Genomic DNA, 12,826 nt, shown 5'->3' with positions numbered 1-12,826 from the left:
CATAACTACTACAAACTACAAACAACTACCTTTCTACCACTAAGCAGCAAATTGGGAGTTTATTGAGGGAAAATTCTTAATGTTTAATGTTTTCCCTGATCTAAGTGTTACTAAAAGGAACATGAAACACAAACCACAACTTCCTCATGTGTATATGCTTCTCCACATGTTTGGGTAGATTCTATCCTATATATTTGAGTAAAGAGTACCTAAATTTAACAGCTATGTCAAACCAAAAGAAATTAGGTAAGGGCTACCTAATATTTCTCATTACATTACTTAACTAATTACTTATAAATTTTGAGTAACATTAACTCTATTGTTAGTAAGCAACAGTTCATCTACTAAATTATTATTAATAATGATTAGCCAATAGAAAAAATTACACATTACTTATTCAGGGAAGATTGAATTTACATAAAAACAGTCAGACGCAGGAGATTGCATCAATTGCTTTTTTTTTTTTTTTTTTTATTGACCAAATAACATTTTATTTTTTAAAAAACATTTAAAACTAATTAAAGTACAAAATAACTCCTTACAACAAATTTAAAGTGAAATACAACATATAATGTTATATAAAGATTATTGAACATATTCCATTCAAAAATAAACCAAAGTCTCCACAAGATATCAAAATATACATTAGAAGCAAGATTCCTAAATACTGTTCCCCTTCAGTCGTTTCACTACGACGTTACATATGGGAACTCGCTTGAGAGTCCAATCATCTCCAAGCCTTATTCAAAAGGCCAATGAACATTCATCAACATTGGCGAGTGGTATTTGCATGCCGAGCCACTCACCAGTACATACGGGTATATAAGATGGCGGCGTGCAACCACTCATTCAGACTTTTGCTTTTGGAGCCGTAATAAAAAAAAAAAAAAAAAAAAAAAAAGAAGAGTTCCAGAGTTTCCACTCTCTCTGCTGACGTGCTGCCGAACAACTAAGAGAGCAATACCTTCTGAAGAGCGTTTGGCAGCCATCAGCAAAATCCTGCGGGCTGCCGTTTTCACGGCATCAACGCCTCCCGCACTCCAGCGAGCGCCCCGTCTGAGTGCACGGTTGTGCCGCAGTTCCTCCCTGGGCGGACCGGGATTTCAAAAAGAGTGAATTTCTCACGGCTGTCGAGGGCATCTTCCCGGTATGTCTCTCCGGCCGTACGCTTCCGGGTGCGGTAGTTTCCTCGCTTCTGTGGACGGACATGATCACTGTCTCACGTGCCTGGGCCGAGAGCACGCCGAGGCAGCGTTCACGGATGGTACATGCGTTCATTGCGAGCGTATGTCCATGGCCGTGTTAAAGTCCCGCCGCTCATTCATGAGTAGGCACCCCTTGTCGTCTTCCTGGTAAGTCGTTGAGCCGTCAAGGTTTTTTGGCTGCCAAAAGTGCAAGGCACTTGGGGGACATTCAAGTGACCGTACAGAATGTTCCATCGGCCCCTAAAGCCCCGCGGACTTCTATGTCACGGCGCGGTCCCGTTGAGCTGCCAGAGCAGTACACCTCCCCGTACAGCGGGCTGGGTGTCTCCTTTGGCGCTCCCCAGGACGTTGAGATGTCTGCTGCAACATCAGAGGGAGAGCCAGGCGGTGAGGCTGACGACTCGGCGGATCGGTACCCCTCTGAAAACGGGCACAATTTGGCACCCGCGCCCCGACCTGTGGAACCTGCACATCTGGTTCCTGGACAGGACGCGTCAGACCTCTCCGGCCTTCCACAGGCCGTGATAGAAACTATCACTCAGTCCAGAGCCCCCTCTACAAGGCAGGCTTATGCGCTGAGGTGGGGTCTGTTCGTCGACTGGTGTTCCTCTCGCGGGGAGGACCCACAGAGATGTACGATTGCAGTAGTGCTTTCCTTCCTGCAAGAAAAGTTGGAGCGCAGGCTGTCCCCTTTAACTCTCAAAGTGTACGTTGCTGCCATTGCAGCGTACCACGATGCAGTGGATGGAACATCCTTAGGTAAGCACCAACTCATCGTGAGGTTCCTGAGGGGTGCAAGAAGGGTTAATCCCCCCAGTCCGCACCCCATACCCTCTTGGGACCTCTCCGTCGCCCTCCAGGGCCTGCGGGAGGCCCCATTTGAGCCACTTGCATCAGTTGAGCTAAAATATCTGTCACTCAAGACAGCGCTCCTGACCGCACTGGCCTCCATCAAGAGGGTAGGGGACCTACAAGCTTTCTCTGTCGACGAAACGTGCCTAGAATTCGGGCCCGGCGATTCTCACGTCATCCTGAGACCCCGGCCTGCTTATGTGCCCAAGGTTCCCACCATGCCTTTCCGCGATCAGGTGGTGAACCTGCAAGCTCTGCCCCTGGAGAAGGCAGACCCAGCCTCTGCGCTGCTGTGTCCAGTTCGCGCTCTGCGTGTATACGTGGACTGCACTCGGCACTTCAGAGGCACCGAGCAGCTCTTCGTCTGCTTTGGAGGTCAGCAGAAAGGGAATGCTGTCTCCAAACAGAGGTTGGCCCATTGGGTGGTAGATGCCATCTCCCTGTCGTACCAAAACCAGGGAAAGCCATGCCCCTTAGGTGTTCGTGCCCACTCCACACGGAGTGTTGCCTCATCCTATGCGTTGGCTTATGGCGCCTCACTAGCAGATATCTGTAGAGCTGCGGGTTGGGCGACACCTAATACCTTCGCCAGGTTCTACAACCTTCGCGTAGAGGCCGTATCGTCCCGTGTCTTAACATAGACATCTCAGGCGAGTGGGAGTCCGGCTGGTGTCGGCTTGCTGCGCCATTTCTAATGGATCCGTGCGCTATTTCCCTCAGTTGTTCCCTCCGGCGAACCTGGGTCCTCTATGCCCCGCAGTCAGGCCTAGTGCGGAGTAGTGCTTGACTGTGCTCCGGTTGGGTCTCCTTCGTCCAGCAGGTTGTGGCAACATGTCTCAGTATTTTTCCACGGTCAGCCAGAAGGCCGATGTTCCCCTCATATATCCCTAAAATCTATGGATATATTGAATTTCTTATGTTCCACATGTAGAGATTTCATGTGCTCCGCCCCCCCAACTCCTGCTTCAGTACAACTGGCATCCCTGTGGGGCCCCCTATTGGCCCCCAGGGCGTTGGGAAGGTTACGCTCATATCCGTCTGCTGACACGTCCGCCTGTCAGCACGCGGTGTGTTGCATAACGCGATGTCTGGTTCGTGGCCTGTTCCATGGGTCTGTTCCCATTTGTAACGTCGTAGTGAAACGACTGAAGGGGAACGTCTAGGTTACGTACATAACCCTCGTTCCCTGAAGGAGGGAACGGAGACGTTACATCCCCTGCCACGACCTTACGTCGCGCTGACGCCGGGCTGCAGCTCGGCTCCTCAGCAAAAGCCTGAATGAGTGGTTGCACGCCGCCATCTTATATACCCGTATGTAGGGGAGTGGCTCGGCATGCAAATACCACTCGCCAATGTTCATGAATGTTCCCTGGCCTTTTGAATAAGGCTTGGAGATGATTGGACTCTCAAGCGAGTTCCCATATGTAACGTCTCCGTTCCCTCCTTCAGGGAACGAGGGTTACGTACGTAACCTAGACGTTTTTTCACGTTATACCTTCAAACAATATGTGTTTAGATTTAGTGTGTGGCTACAATACTTGCAACACTAGAAAATGAAAGGAGACACTAAAATGAGAGGAGAAACTGATCTCATTTACCTCAATAGACTGGTATGCTGTCTGGATACAAACACACACTTCAACTTCATTTAAAACTAATTAAGTGCAAAAAAAAAAAAAAAAAAAAAAAAAACACACACACTTACATTCAATTTTAAGTGGCATACAACATACTACATATAACTCACATTACATATAACTTCTTGAACATTTACTGTTTGCAAATAAAACCATGTTGTCTTTGGATGAAGCAAACAGTCTGAGCCTGAACTTACAGTACAGACATCTCATTCCATCAGTTGACGCTTGAGGCTTTGGACCTTCTTCAGCAGTTTTGCTCCGTCAAATTCCAAAAAAGTTTCTGGAACACTTCAAAGGTGTATTTCTGGTTTTTGGGATACTCAAGGTTGAGGGCATAGATCAATCCCATCAACAGTATGCACACTGTAGTTCTGTTTCCATAACCGTTCAGCACTTTGGTGCCCTCTATAACAACACACACATCTACTGGGTCCTTCTCAACTGCAGGATTGTAAATCACCACCAACTTCCACCAACTTCGAATTCATCCTCCTGTTGAAAAAAAAAATAAATGGCATCATCCATTGCAACATATTTTCCTCAACTAGCTAAACTCTAAACTGTTGGTAGCAGTAACATAATTCTACATTGCTAGCATGGCATTCTAAAATTCTGACTACCTCTTTTTTTTTTTTATAAAGGTGGGCCATGATATACTCAAATAAAAATTAAACTAAACCCTCAAAATGTAATATAAAGCATAATTAATGCTCAGGCATGTAATTCATAAAAAGTTAGTTCACCTAAAATTAAAATTGTCATCATTTAATCACCTTCATGTTGTTCTATATAACACTTTAATAGTCAAAACACAAATTAAGATATTTTTTTAGTTCCTGAGAGATTTCTGTCCCTCCGCTGAAAGTCTGTTCACCTAAAACTCTGACACTTTAAAAACTAACATAGTAAAATAAATCAAGTGGTTAAATCCAAGTCTTTTGAAGAAAAATTATCACTTTATGTGATGGACAGATTTAATTTGGGCTTTTATTCAGATGAAAACAATGATCAGCAAACAATGTTTGCAGAATCCAATTTTGGCAAATGGAAGCTGAAGCGTGCTTGCTTTACACGTTAGAACTGAGGTTCATTCTCTCATCTTACAGCATTTTTAAACCTCTGTAAAAACCAATGAGGTTTGTTCCTGCATGTCAAGCAAGTAAATCTGAGCTTCTGTTTAGGTTCGCTGATCAATGTGCATATGAGATTAAAAGTCTACATTAAATCTGTTCATCATATAAAGATATCATGTCTCTTCAGAAGACTTGGATTAAACCACTAGATTTATATAGACTTATTTTACAATCTCTTAATGAATGTTTTAAAGCGTCAAAAGTTTTGCATGAACAGACTTTCAGTGAAAGGATAGACAGCTCTCAGGTAACATTAAACATATCTTAATTTCTGTTTTCAAGATTAACCACAGTCTTAAGGGTTTGGAACAACAGGGTGAGTAAATGACAGAATACATACAAAAATACATACATAAATAAATACTTCTTACAGTACTTTTTTTTTTTTTTTTAAATGCAGCACCCTGACTATTTATCAAAGGCTAGGTATTGTACACAGTTTCTTAGGTTTGCCCCGAAGGAGAGAGGTTAGTGGAGCCGCCAGCAGGCTGTAACCCTGGACAAAGCGACGATAGAAGTTGGCGAACCCCAAGAAGCGCTGCAGTTGTTTGATGGTATCAGGTTGTGGCCAAGAGAGGACGGCATCCACCTTCCTCTGGTCCATCCGTACCCCAGCCGAGGAGATGAAATAGCCGAGAAAGCGGACTTCGGTCGTATGGAATTCACACTTCTCGGCCTTGAGGAAGAGGCGATGCTGACGGAGATGCTCGAGTACTCGGGTGACGTGATGGGTTCTGAGATCTGGGGAGTAAATGAGGATATCATCAATGTAAACGATGACAAATTTGTGAAGCATATCACGGAAAATTTCATTCATGAAGTTTTGAAATACGGAAGGGCTAATGGAGAGGCCATACGGCATCACCCGGTACTCGTAGTGCCCCGTTGGAGTTATGAAAGCCGTCTTCCATTCGTCTCCCCGGCGGATACGGATCAAATTGTAGGCGCTCCGGAGATCTAGTTTAGAAAAGACGCGAGCGTCGCGTAGAGCCTCCAGAGCAGCCGGAACCAGAGGAAGAGGATAGGCGAATTGACGAATCTGGTTGTTGAGTGCCCGGTAGTCTATGCACGGCCGGAGCCCTCCGTCCTTCTTGGCCACAAAGAAGAAACTGGAGGCGGTCGGCGAGGCGGATGGCCGGATGAACCCTTGGTTGAGAGCCTCCTTTATGTACTCCTCCATGGCCTCTCTCTCCGGGCCGGACAAGGGATACACGCGGCCCTTGGGGAGTTGAGCACCTGGCAATAACTCGATCGCGCAGTCCCAGGGCCGATGAGGTGGTAACTTTGTGGCCGCTGCTTTACTTCCCCGAAAGGGAAGGCGAGAGAGATGAAGGCGCCGTGTACAGAGGCAAATGTTGAGCAATTCTGATAGCTCGGTTGATGAAGGTCTCTAGATCCACACTATCTTCAAAAATAGCCATCTGAGTCTGGATCGGAGGGGATAATCCCCGGCGAAACACCGGTACCAGGGCGGCAGAGTTCCAGTTACTGAGCGCCGCGAGTGTGCGGAACTTGATGGCATATTCCTGTACAGACATGTTAGACTGGGTTATCTGCAGTAACTGCTTGTGCACTGACCTGCATGACGTTGTTTGGGAAAAAACCTCCTTGATGTACTCCAGAAACGTCGCAAGCTCATTTAGGCGAGGGTGACGGATATTCCACAGAGCTTCGGCCCAACTCAGAGCCCGATCGGTGAGTAGCGAGATGACGAACGCTACTTTAGCTCGTTCAGTGGGAAACTGACTGGCTTGTATCTCCATATACAGCGATACCTGCAAGAGGAATCCACTGCATCTCTCTGCCTCCCCGACGAATGGAGCAGGGCGAGCCAAGGGACTGGCGATAGATGGCACGGCAGGTGAAGGTAACCCAGATGCTCGTGATCCGGAGGCATCCTGAAGTGAAGAACGAACGGCGTCCACCAGCTCCGCGAACGTGGCGTCGGCCACTGCCCGTCGCTCTTCCATCCTGCCTCTCACAGAGCCACAATCGGTTTAGGATCAGACCTTCTGTCACGTTTGAAGAACCACGAGAGAGAGAATTCACAGAAGTGGCGTGTTTTAATGAAACAACTCAGGCAATCGCATACAACAGAGGTAAATATCAACTCAGGTAAGAATGCCACTTAGGGACTGAGAAGAAGGCAGAACATAAACAACGCTTAGCAGATAATAGTCTTTTTAGAAGCGTGAAGCACTCCGTGTGCTGAGAGGCTGGAGACGGGCAGATGACGGCAGGCTGGCAGACAGACGAGTGCAGCAAACTGTGGAAGATGATCGGAGGACTCGTGGTGAGCAACCTTGAGGTCTGATCACCGAGGGTTTGTTTGAGGTGAGTATAAGTAGGGACTGGTGAGGAGGTTCAGCTGGTGACGGGTGATTGGGTGCACAGGTGTTCAGTATTCTGGTGATGGTGATCGTGTAGCGGTGAACTGCGTGGTGGAGCCGGGTGTAGATGTGACACCATGTTGTAATCTGTAGTGTTTTAATAGATCCAATCATTTTGATGAAGTAAAGTTACATATTTTGCATAGCCAATTAATTTGCAATAAGGCAGAACACCCATTGACTCAAATAACAGCATATATATGTTATGTAGCCTAATTTGCGCGCACTGTGGAAACGCTCTCTAAAAGCGGGTATTAAAATTGCTTTTGAAGGCGCGTGCGCGTTTTACTTTCGGTTTCGTTTTAAGGATCGTGCGAATACTCAGCGGCGCTGAGCTGCTTTCTACAATACGAGACATTCATTTAACAAACCAATTTGAAAGTGAGGGGGACACAAACGGGATTTTGAAAAGTGGATGTGGTGAAAAGTGGACAAGCTGAAAACGTTTTACACCCCTATTTACACCTGTACTTAGCATTGTCCACTTGTGATCAGATCGACGCGTCAGAAAACACACGTTAATACCAGGTGTAAACAGGGCCTCTAATTCTTGCACAGTAACTCTCTCTGGTCAATGTCAGTAATCTCAAATCCAAAATATCGCCATTTTTTTTTTTTTTTTTTTTTTTTTTTTTTTTGGCTACCAGATCAGTGTCGATCTCCTCGGCATCCATCCACACTGCGCACACAAGTGAACACGCACTGCCTATACTGAGAGACTGCCAGATTTTTTGTTTTAATCTTTTTTTGTTTGTTTGTGTTGTTAGCGGTACGGAAAATCAGCAAACTGTCTCAGAAAGTAGGTGTTCTCAAGTCCACACTTATTTAATATAATCGCAACAATTGTCGTCATATAATCGCACAGACTGACATCGCGATTGCGATACGATTAATCGTGCTGCATTTTTGCAGATATAAAATAAGCAAACTCAAACAAAATGACACAATACCTGTTCTGAACTTTCTTCTGGCAAACAGGGTCTTGACATCTCAGTCACAGCATCTTCTATTATCTGTAAAAGACAGAATGAATGGATGTAAATACTGATGTCAAATATTTGCACAAGCTAAAGAAAGTACAGAACTAAATCTATAAAAAAAAACAAAAAAAAAAACAGAGTTACTCAGAGTTCAAGCTGAATCTTGGGTTTGAATCACTCCTGCAAGTACAGCAAGTCAACTCTGTTTATCATTATTTATAGTGTGATTCTCACAAAATCACAAAAAGATTAAATATGATTTTTTAAGCAATAAGAGCAAGGTCTGAAGTGTTGGTGACCATAAATTTAAAATGTTTTACTGACAATTTAACACCTTTCTGAACATATTTTCCAAAACAAGTCCTTAAAAACAGTGTGAAAACATCAGTGCCACAGGTAAAGCGAATACATTTTCACTTTTTTAAAAATTATTAACAGTCCAGCACAGTTACTGAAAACTCTGAAACAAAATATACTTTTAAATTAAAAATTTTATTTTAACATTAAAAGAACATGTTGTGGTAATGATGCAGAAATAAGGGTTGATGATTTCAGTAACGATAAGCATATTAAGAATGAGGTTTAGTTAAAAATTTTATGTCCGCAAGGTGACATTTCCATTGCGGTTTTGCTAAATTTTCCTTTTTTGAATTGGCTGAAAAACTACCTCATGTGAGCGTAAAAAATGTTTTGCGACATGTGAGAGTTTTTGCAAACTTGACATGCTTCTATCAGACTTATTTTCAATTCACAATTTCAATTTGCACAATTTGATGGGTAACGCAGAATGTCAAGGAAATTTGGATGAATTAATCAAAAGTAGGTCATTACAGAAATAAATGTACTACATACTACTAATAAAATGATTAAAATCTTATTTTTAAAGAATAATCATATATTTCTTCAGTGTTTTAATTGTAATAGTAAATCCCCTTTATTTGCCAAAATATAAAATTTGTTTAATTGTCATTAATTAAAAGATAAATTAAATTAATTCTTTATGCCTTTACTTGATAATCAAATACACAATTACACAAAACTGAATTTCTGAGAAAAATAAACATTTCACTAAGCTATTGTAAGAATAAATGAAACTTATTTTTATGCATTTCAATAATTAGACGTGCTAGAACACAGAATTTGGTAACAATGAAACATAAGGTGGGCAAATAAGACATTTCATAGGGCCCTAAACATGTCATTTTTGATAAACTTTTAATAAAATTTTAATAAAATTTTTTTTTAAAGTTTCATGATTTTAAATTAATTAAACATCCTTTTGATTAATACAATTTAATTTAATTTAGAAAAATTAAAATGCACAAAAAATGGAATTTGGAGAAAAAAAAATGTAATTCAGGAAAAAATAAAACAGATTTCATAGAGCCCTAAATACTGTAGCTCAGCATAAAAATAATTAACCCTATAGAAAGTCCTCATAATGATAGATGTGCCAACATGTGTGTGCAAGTGTGCACATTTGTGTAAGATTCCCAACACTGTAGACTGTTTTTGCTAATTACTCTTGCTGTGTCCTCCAACCCATAACGTCTCTCTACTTCCTGGAGAGTTGGTGTAAACGTTTTCTCTGAAATTTATCACCCTAGCCCTTGCTTGAGCTTTTTTTGTTATTAAATAACATTAACTCATTATATGCATTTATCTGCATGTTCTCTGCATCTGTGTGAATGAATGGCTACGTAAATCAATTTCTCATAGCAATCGTGCTTTCAATGTCTGCTGTCTATGAAGGTAAAACAGTTGCGAAACTCCAGAGCTTGTTGATTCAAATGTGAGAACTCGTCGATATTTGTACGTGTAAGTTGAAATTTATACTCACAGCTCCAACATGAAAAGTCGCATCTTTCGATTTGCTCACACAATGATTGAATCACCTGTGTTTTAAAGTCAAAATTGTATATTATTAATTACAAACATGTAGAATGACATTCACAAAGAAAACGAGAGACACAAATGTGTACGACATCATTACTTTTGCACTTTACTTCAGTTTCGCTGTACAATCTCAAGCTGCCACTTACAACCTCACAGGACAAATTTAAATCCTAACACTTTGATTTTTGCTGCTTCTTCCGCGATATTCCTGAAGAAAAACTCACTTGTGCACTTGACTTGAGGCAGAGCTACACACTGTTAAACAGAAAACACACTGCATTGTGAGGACTAAACAGTTTCTCAGGACACTGTAGTGAAATCATAGGAATTTTAGTGACACCATACAGCATGTGAACTAGAAAACACACTGCATTACAAGGACAGAATGGTTTGCCAGGACATTGAAGTGTTTAAATGATTATTGAACAGTAGGCATATAACTGTTATAATGTCCTGTTAAACCACTCTGTCCTTTTAATGCAGTGTTTTGTCAGTGACATCAGTAAGACTTGGTCATTGTAGCTTTGCATGGTAAAAAAACATATAGTGAGACAGATGTGAAGGTAAAACGGCTGTAAAACTCCAAAGCTTGTTGATTTGAATGTAAGAACTTGTTCGTACAAGTTGTTGAACTTGTTCGTCACTTGTTGTTATTTGTACTCGTAAATTGAAATTTACACTCATAGCTCTGATGTGAAAAGTCGAATCTTTCGATTTACTCACACAATGATCAAATCACCAGCAAGGACATCGATAAAATAGTCCATGTGACATCAGTGGTTCAACCCTAATTTTACGAAGCTAACACAATACTTTTTGTGCGCAAAGAAAACAAAAAATAATGGCTTTATTAAACAATTCTTCTCCTCCAAATCACATATTCTACCATTATTGAGAGTAGCACAACTAATGCTTGTCATTCCTCTGCAGGAAAACAATGTATGCGCATGTGTCGTGGTCTCCAATATGTGATCTGGAGGAGAAGAATTGTTATCAATTCTTATTACATTTCAAGGGCCTGGGAACATTTTAGTTGCATGAATGAAGTCTTAAAGGTTTGGAACGACATTAAGATGAGTAATTAATGACAATGTTAATTTTTGGGTAAACTATCCTTTTGAATGAATACAAGAAAATGAAATCAATATATTTGTATTTTTATTAACACTAACAATATTACACTGAGAAATACTAAGATTATTAAATGTAATGGCCCTGCTCAATGTTTTCACTAAAAGCTGTTTGCCTGGAAGCATAGTTACCAGTTGTGTTATGTGTTCGCTTAGTGAAATAAACGACACATGGGAGAAAAACAAACAAAAACAAACAAACAAACAAACAAACAAAAAAACACTGTACAAATATATCTGTGGTCTAATATATTTTTGTAACCTATGCTGTTGTGATAATTGTGTTATCCTCAGTTTCTAGAGTAAATAAATGTAAACAAATGTAGGCTTAAAGTAAAAGACCATCCAAGAATTATATGAAGTGGTTCAACATTAATTATGCTTTATTTATAAGCAGTTGGTTCAGCTCAGAGCCATTGAGAAACAGAGTTGCGACACTCCCATGGGCCACAGGAACAGTTATGACCGGAAATACTATTTTGAGCAGCTAGAGCAGAACTAAATACTATGGTGTCAAAATTAGCACGTTAACGCAGGCGATTATTTTTTTTCATAAAGATATTAAAAATATTGAACTCAATTAAAGCAGGGGCAGGGCGAGGTCACCCCACCCACGACTGCTAAAGAGTTGTGTTTATTTAGACGTGGAACGTCTTTACAAGCACATCAAACAGCAGACGTTTCAGACACTGCTCCAACTTCACCTCAGCACCAGGCGCGAGTCAAACGAGCAGGAAAAGATACCGGTGATGAGGAGCTTCAGTAGAGCGTCAGTGAACTGAGAACATCAGATGAGATGTCGTCAGGTCATATGCCAGTAAAAACAGATCTTTCTGTCCTGACAGACGTTATACTGTGCCGGCGCGCTCTGTATTAGGCTACATTAAAGAGCTGTATAATATTCAAACCCAAATGAAACTACAACGAGTCTGCAATGTCATAGTCATGTCATCAGTTAAGACATTAAGTTACAAAAAGGTGATTAAAGCTGCATTAAAACTGTGCATGTAGACCAAGTATTTACTTTTTATGAGACACATTTAAAGCAGCGTCAGATCTGTTTTAAAACAAATACTAAAAATGTAATTACTTTATGCTCTTTCTACACTAAGTATAATTAAATTAGGTGGGATTAATCACGATTAATTTCAGAAAAAAATGTGTGATTAATTAGTCAATTTTTAATCGACTGACACCAATACTAAATACATGCATTTATTAAACAGCCATACAGGCATCTAATGGTTAAACCATGGCATTGAATAGGAATATTATCATTCTGGCCACCAAATGCCTATAATTTGGCTCCTGGCACTGTAAATATAAAAACATGTTTTGTCTATTTTGACCCTAAATATCAAACTAAGGGCAATATACATACTAAACATATTAGAAAATGTTATATTAATTCTTTCTTTTTTTTTTTTTTTAAACAATGGCACCTGTTTCAGAATGTTGAATAAATAAAACAGGGAAAACACGAAATTTTTAAATAAAATAATTTATACATATAATTGAATAACATAGTCTATATATGAATGGGTGTTTGTCAACTGATTGCATGCCATCAGAGTTTACAGTGTTGACAGCTTCGTAAAAA

The sequence above is a fragment of the Labeo rohita genome, unplaced genomic scaffold, assembly GCF_022985175.1.
Source record: "Labeo rohita strain BAU-BD-2019 unplaced genomic scaffold, IGBB_LRoh.1.0 scaffold_317, whole genome shotgun sequence".
Lineage (NCBI taxonomy): Eukaryota > Metazoa > Chordata > Actinopteri > Cypriniformes > Cyprinidae > Labeo > Labeo rohita.
This window is presented reverse-complemented; position numbering follows the sequence as displayed.